The sequence below is a fragment of the Salvelinus alpinus genome, chromosome 2 (genome assembly GCF_045679555.1).
Source record: "Salvelinus alpinus chromosome 2, SLU_Salpinus.1, whole genome shotgun sequence".
Classification (NCBI taxonomy): domain Eukaryota; kingdom Metazoa; phylum Chordata; class Actinopteri; order Salmoniformes; family Salmonidae; genus Salvelinus; species Salvelinus alpinus.
Window position 1 is genome coordinate 95311210 of NC_092087.1, and position 7903 is coordinate 95319112.

Below are 7903 nucleotides of genomic sequence, written 5' to 3' on the forward strand. Positions count from 1 at the left end.
CAACCGTGGGCCTACCTAATTGGATGGGCATTCATAAAGTTCTATTGCGGGCCGACATGGTAGGTCTAGTAAGCACCAGCCGACGTCTTATTTTGGTCCTGTCAGGATGTCGTTTTACAAACGGTAGGTTTACCACAGATGGCCATTCATCAAATTAGATTTCAGGCAACAGTGTACACCTCAGTAAGCACGGATCAACGCCTTTTCTGGGTGCAGTTCCAGACCGGTCTTGATTTCCACATCCACGGACATAGATGTTTGGTCCGGTTCGGACCAAATCTCAACCAATCATAGACGTTTATGTTTGGGTCAAGTCTTGACCAGCCTTGATTTGGTCCAAACATAGTTTGGAGTGACTTCCACGGACGGTGAATTTTCAGCGATATCAGGTTTGTCGGTCATGGACTTTATTTTGCCCCAAAATTGTCTTCCCAAAAACTGGGCTATATTTATTCGGTCCGTTTTGGTCAGCCTGATCAGCTTGTACTCATTGAAATGCATGAGATACACGAATACAATATTGCATATAGTATTCTTTAAAAAAACACACACATATATATATATATATATATAATAAAATAGATTGATTTAAAATAGATTTTTTTCCGAATAGCTTGTTAAATGTTCTGATAGACAGATTGACTGAAAATGACCTGTAATTTAAAATCATTGGTGTACAATTTCACAACAGAATTGATTAGAATGTTTAACCGTCATGCCTCACCACTGGGAGGCAGAACGAGCAAGTCATTCAGCCGCAATTTGTTCCTCAAGACGGTAACTCGACAAGGATAATTGTAAGCGCCAAAATGTATGAAAACTTTTGTAATTTGATAAGGTTGTTATATTAATTATCAGTTTTAGTTAATGTCGCAAACTATTATTTTCTCTAGGCTAACGTTAGCAGCTCTGCCTGGATACTTGCATGCTAGCTAACTAACGTTTGCACTAACTCAGTTGTTAGCTAGCTAGTACAAGGAGGGAAAGCAGAGCAAACGTGGTGGTTGTACTAACTATTAGCTAGCTTACTGTATTGGTCTAGCTATCTAAGAACGGTTAGATATGTTTTCTGGTAAAGGGTGTGGAGGGATTGTTTTTTGACAGGAACATTAAAAAAATAGCTAGCTAGAGTCTAACATCAACGTTACTCTGGGTAGCTGCAAATGCTAGCTAGCTAATTAGGCGTGAAGCTGGTTGGTTTGCTAACTAACGTTAGCTACTGTTGGGTTCACCTTGGGGTCATGATAGGGGCTGTACCAAACGTTTGATGTATTATAATAATTGATTATGCTTATGTTGTATTAATAGAAGGGGAGGGGTTATAAGAAATCTCCCCCCTTACATTTATAGGGTCCTAGACTACAGATTAACAATATATATATGCATTATAAGGTTTAATATTGTTCCACAGTCTTTTCTAGTCTCTGCCTCTTATAAAGGGTCTGAGAGATGTGTGAGTTATGGCAGTCAAAACAGGATGTCTGTGAGAAAGAACCCTGCAGAGGAGTGAAAGAGATTAGAGACTAGTCAGACATTCCACTATAAATCAACTTGGGGAGTGGACATTTACTGCTGAGCATTTAGTACTAATTGTGTGTCTATGTTCAGGCCACCCGCTGTCCAGATGAGATCCTGAAAATGGCAGAAATATGCAGAGAAGAAGAAGGAAAAGAGGAAGATGATGTAAAATACAACAGAGAAGCGTGTCTGTAGTCAGTCCAAAGGGTTGTGAAGTATCTTTTATTGTCTACTGAAGTATCACCAGCTTTATTCATTTTAATGTGATGATATGCTCCTCCACTGCCTAGGAGGGCCTGAAGAAGAGCACACAGTCCACAAAATGACATGAGGGTCAACAAATAGACACGTACACTTTCTCTGTGCAGATTCTCCTCCTGGAACCCAATGATCCAACCTTGCCAAAACAGAAAGGATCATCCAATCCCTTGCCACACTCTCACAGTTGGCCTTTTTCTAGTGAGGGAACAAAGGAAGAGGAGAGCGAGGACGGTGTCCGAGGACTTCTGTCTGACAGCTTACCTGATGCCATGGAGAATTTAAACTTTACAGAGGTTAGAATAGTCAACCAAGGCCTGTGTACTACTGACCCTCCCATGGTAAGACCTTTGCTGTAAAGAAAGCAAGAAAGACCTGTTTATAGGTTTAAATTCAACTACTGTTCAAACTATAACACATGTTATTGTCTTTACATTGTAGACAGTTCCCAATCACTTTGAACCTGAAATCTATAGTCATGAAGGTAAGTGAGGATACCGGTAACCCCCCCCCCCATTAATAGTTTAATGACAATAGCAAGTTTTTAAAATCTAATTCGGGAAATGTTATTCAAATGTAATTTGAATAATTGTTTGTTCTACAGGTTCCAGTGCCCCAGTGCAGGTCTGTTCCAGTGCAGTATAACAGACCTGGTGTTTAGGATGGCGGGAGAGGGAGATGTGTTCTATAGGACAGTCCACTGGGACGTGAGGCTTCTAGCCCAGAGTGGCAAGAGGCCTGCAGGACCCTGTTCAAGGTTACATGCCTTAAGGGGCCTGTCTGTCAACTACACCTCCCACACTGTGAGATTCATCCTGGTAAGTAATACATTTCCAGGGAGGTTATAGACTATGTATTCTTAACCACCATCAGTAGCATCACTACTCCACTACTGGATTGTCATCTGAACAGAAGATTAATGTTCTCTTTCTCTCCTAGAGGGTGGATGTGACTTCCTGTCTGTAGCCCATGTGACTGATGATGACAGTGTGGAGTTTCTCCTTCCCCATGAGGCAACAGAAACTCACGTCATATTAAACATCACTGGATTCTGCAAATATGGCATCACCAAGGAACAGGAAGTTCCTGTCTCTCCTATCTGTGCTCTGGTGCTACTTTTTTACCAACTCCCAGATGATAAAAATAGTTCCACCCTAAATGTGTTCTTGCTGCCCAGAAATGTTGACATTGATGATGTAAGTAGATCAGAGTTGTCAAACTCCTCTTTGGTTGGAATTCTATCAAACTCATACTGTTGAACTCACCTTTTCCCACAGAACAATATTTTGGGGTGTAATGTAACTCTAAATGGTGAATCCAGACCTGGGGGTATCTCACTAACCGACACAACATCTTAACCATTACATCAAGGTGATACCGTCAAGGTCCGAGGGCAACATTTGGGCTTCCATGTTTCAGGTACTGCTACTAAATCATGACAGTGTGTTCCAAACCATTTCCAAGGGTCTCTCAAGGTGTGTAAGACAAGGAGGATGCTCTAGCTGTAACAGAAGTAGTTCTTTCAAAAGGAAGACTACTAGGACTAACAGATGAGGCGGCCATTGTAACGAAACGGGTAGACGGTTGTGGAGGTGGCGAGTCCTCGGCAGAGGCTGCCCCAGTGGTAACTTCAAGTATACCACTCTCCATCAGATCGGCCTTCAATATCAACCTAACAGAATTGTAGATGTTTATCACCAATTTCAACCTGGTAGTGTTCAGCGATCTTTCAACAGCTGTTCTTTAGTACATCATTCTAACCGTTCCTCTGATGGAACGTAAATTAACTCGTCTACATTAGACACCACAGTCACAAGTAACTGCTAAAAAGCATCTTCCTCTTTGCTGAGCACATCAGACCGGACCACAACAAGAGAAGCGCCAATCACACTGGGCACCACAGGAGAGAGATGAGATATAAAGGAGCTTCCCCAAATTCTACAATAACTCAACCCTAGTCTTCATGTGGATTCGCGGTGGGTAATTACGCACTGTAGCCCGCTGGCATGGAAAACCCCCCAGCACGCTGGCGGATTCCCCCTAAGCCACGGATGTGCCCCCGAGACCACTGCTCCGTCCACGGACACCACACAAAAATAACAAACAAAATAACCATGCTCAACATATTCCAAAATGGAACACGTCGCTAAACCTAACAGGGGAAAAGAAAGGCTATAGCTCCAGGTAGGAAATAGCACTACCCTACCCAAATCTCCCACTGGGGTACACAGCTGAATGAACTCACCTCCTCAGACCGATGTCCCAACAGCAAGTAAAACAAGAGTGTCCAGCCAGGGCAGGGGCCTGGAAACTAACCAATATTACTCTCCAACACAGCACACAACCAACTATCCACCACAGTGGCAAATTTACCAAACAAATGAAGGCAACCAACCCTGGGCACCAAACAGCAGAACTCAAATCTGTAACAAAAGATAAAGAAAGCACCTACAGAGTTTATCAAACACAATACTCATACCAGTTAGCCTAACAACACTAGTATTAGACCTACTTCTCCATGCAACGCACATTTTGATGACATCACCAGACAACCACAACTCTGCTTAAGGCACTATACAGAACACTTATTAGACTATGTAGTGAAAACCAACCAAAGCACATCCCAATTAGCATTAACCCATCATAATGCAACAAAATACTATACTCCAAAATGTCCAGGAACCAACCTGAAGATCCCAGATGAGCCCCCACTTGTCACGAACCGGCTCATAGCCCATAACAAAGAGGCAGACAATGCAGAGATCAAGGAATAACTACAATATATTTCTTAACTAAAGTAAACTATATACAATTAAAAATGGTGTGTAGTCAGTAGTGTAAGTGAGTGGTTGTGTGCATAGATGGTGATAATGAGGGGTGTTGAGAAGTGCCACAACCAAAATACAACAGTGTGTCTGCATGGAGAGTCTCCTCAATGAACGGGGGAAAGGTGTATTTATCCCTGGGACACACCAGAGCCCAGGTGTGTCCCATTTCGCTGACGACCCTCGCGGCTCCGCCCACCGACATCCTATTAAGGAAAACAAGAGTTTTACAGTTCCCAGGTCAGTGCTGGTGCAACAGATAATAGTTCCTGTAACACAGGATACATGATGAAACAGGAGAACGTGGCTTCTCCTTCAAAGGTTCTCTCAATTATCTTTATTCAACATTCTCGAGCAAATAGTCTGTCTTTCCATTGTATTTCTCTTTAAAGTCTATTTAATAATCTGTCTCATAAATACCTGACATATTACTTCATACACATATCAAACATACATTTACCCATCAAAGCCAAGAACCAACTGACTGGCGCTAGTAAACAGCTAACCGGAGCTAGTCAAACTAACAGGAGCTAGTCAAAAGCTAACCGGAGTTAGTCAAAAGCTAACCGGAGCTAGTCAAAAGCTAACCGGAGCTAGTCAAAAGCTAACAGGAGCTAGTCAAAAGCTAACCGGAGCTAGTCAAAAGCTAACCGGAGATAGCTCTAAACTCCGGTTAGTTTTTGACTAGCTGCCAGGTCCTATTAGTTCTATTGAACACTGGGGCACCAAGTCGCCTCCTGAACGTTCTAATCCCAGTTTATTGTACTATGTCACAATGGCAGCTTCGCTATAGTTGGCAATGGAGACCTGCTCACGTTGTTTATAGTTAAAATGTAAACAACTAAAATTTGCTAGCTCTAAGCTAGCAGTTAAAATGTATTTTTTTAAATATTTTAGCTAACTCTGAGCTAGCAGCTTTTCTAACAATTACAGTACAACAATTAACACATGAAATTGTCAAAACCCTTAGGATATTGTCAGGAGTGTCTTTTTCAAAAATAAAAATGTTCTGCTGTTAATTCTTCGTTTTTTCTAGAACAAAGCCAAAGGATCACCGCCGTCGTTTCATTTTACACTTGACATGCGTTCTGTCTAGTACAAAGTTGTACAATTACTCTGCTGTTCAAAACCATTACATTCACTTCAACAGGCAAGTTACAAAACTATATTGTGGTATTCCGTGTATTTTTGCACTTTACTGACCTGTAACACAGGATACATGATGAAACAGGAGAACGTGACTTCTCTTTCAAAGGTTCTCTCAATTATGAGATAACAGGTGCAGGATCACATATTGTTCCAGTACGTCGTGAACAAGTCTCACTGCCCCCTACTGGCCAACAGTAGTATAATGGCAAGACCTTCGATGACATTTCAGTAACAGCATTCTTCCCCAATACAAAGAAACAATACATAAACACAAATGTGACCATACATTTTGTGTGCGTAACAAGAGCAAAGAGAAATAATTCGGCAGACAGAGTGGGAGGGACGTCTCAGTGTCATGAGCTGAAATAAAAGATCCCTGCAATTTTCCATATGCTCAAAAATATTATTTATCTCAACTTGTGTGCACAAATTTGTTACACATCGGTTAATGAGCATTTCTCCTTTGCCAAGATAATCCATCCACCCACAGGTGTGGCATATCAAGATGCTGATTAAACAGCGTGATCATTACACAGGTGCACCTTGTGGACAATAAAAGGCCACTCTAAAATTTGCAGTTTTGTCACACAACGGCACAGATTTTTCAAGTCTTAAAGGAAGCTTGCAATTGGCAGTATACTGTGCGTGTCTGTCTGTGTTACAGTTCCTAATGTAACTTCATGATGATGATATATTGAGAGACCAGTAGAAATATTCTAGTATTTCCTACCAATATTAATATGTTAATGTTCTTTGTTTTATATCAGTAGTCAGTATTTCTATTCCTTCCTTATATCTTGTTATTTTACCCTTCATGTTGGATGTTCCAGCTCTGCTACTGACCACTCTGGAGGAGCTCACTGAAGAACAGCTGAAGATGTTTCAGTCTAAACTGACGACGGTCCAGCTGCCTGGCTTTCCTCCCATCCCAGAGAGACAGCTGGAGAACGCTGACACACAGGTCACAGTGGATCAGATGGTGCTGAGATACGACCCTGAAGGAGCTGTCGAGATCACACTGATTATCCTGAGAGAGATGTCTTCCCAACTCCTCATCAATCCTCTCTGTGTTCTCAGCTACCTCTGTGTTGAGACTGTTAGCCACCTCCAGTGGGCTCTCTAGGATGGGAGGACAGTCCACCTCCAGTGGGCTCTCTAGGATGGGAGGGCAGTCCACCTCCAGTGGGCTCTCTAGGATGGGAGGACAGTCCACCTCCAGTGGGCTCTCTAGGATGGGAGGACAGTCCACCTCCGATTGGGCTCTCTAGGATGGGAGGACAGTCCACCTCCAGTGGGCTCTCTAGGATGGGAGGACAGTCCACCTCCAGTGGGCTCTCTAGGATGGGAGGACAGTCCACCTCCAGTGGGCTCTCTAGGATGGGAGGACAGTCCACCTCCAGTGGGCTCTCTAGGATGGGAGGACAGTCCACCTCCAGTGGGCTCTCTAGGATGGGAGGACAGTCCACCTCCAGTGGGCTCTCTAGGATGGGAGGACAGCTCAGGAGAGAGAGAAGAGTAACCTGTCATGTATCACATTGTTACTGACTGAATAACACCCCAGAAGGCAACATTTGGCTTAGTGACGCCATTTTCTGGTTGTAAACTGGTTTTTCTTTTTATAATCTATCTTTAACCTAGACAGCAAAGTTTGTTAATTTTAAAAAGTATGAAAAGTACACCGCAGCATTTGATGTGAAACTACAACCTGTAAACATTCAAATGACTGTGAATAAAAATGCTGGTTCATTGTTCACACTTCTCAGTCTATTTTGGATTAGTAACTGCGTCTGGGAACGTTCTGTTGAGTTTCAAGGTAAGTTTACACTACTGTAATGCCATAATTCTACAAAGTTTACTGAACTGTTGTAGCAGTGTAATTTAATGTTGACACAGCTAATATTAGGCTGTATGAATCTTATACACAAGGTTTTCTTGAACATTTTAAAACAGCAAAACTCTATGGATTGTATATTAGTTGCATCTTTAAGTTATTGAGTTGCATGGAGTTTCCTCATGAATTGTCCTGTAAACTTGAAGGGCTTTATTTTCGTCTCTAAGGAGGCGCTAATGTCAAATGCACATTAGTTTACAATTTTGGCATGTAAAAAATGGGCGCACTGACATTTTAGAGGCGGCAATATTTGAGGTGTGTC

At 42.3% G+C, this 7903-nt stretch overlaps 1 long non-coding RNA gene across 2 annotated transcripts; it reads left to right on the forward strand.

Annotated features, from left to right (window-relative positions):
- Positions 1-687: 687 nt before the first annotated feature.
- On the forward strand, positions 688-7501 carry LOC139568307 (uncharacterized). 2 transcript variants are annotated; one of them, XR_011673573.1, is made up of 5 exons: positions 688-797; positions 1609-2117; positions 2218-2260; positions 2381-2594; positions 2716-7501. It is a non-coding gene; the product is annotated as an uncharacterized lncRNA (long non-coding RNA). The 2 variants fall into 2 exon arrangements; XR_011673572.1 differs by having other exon boundaries at positions 716-811.
- The last annotated feature ends 402 nt before the right edge of the window (positions 7502-7903 follow it).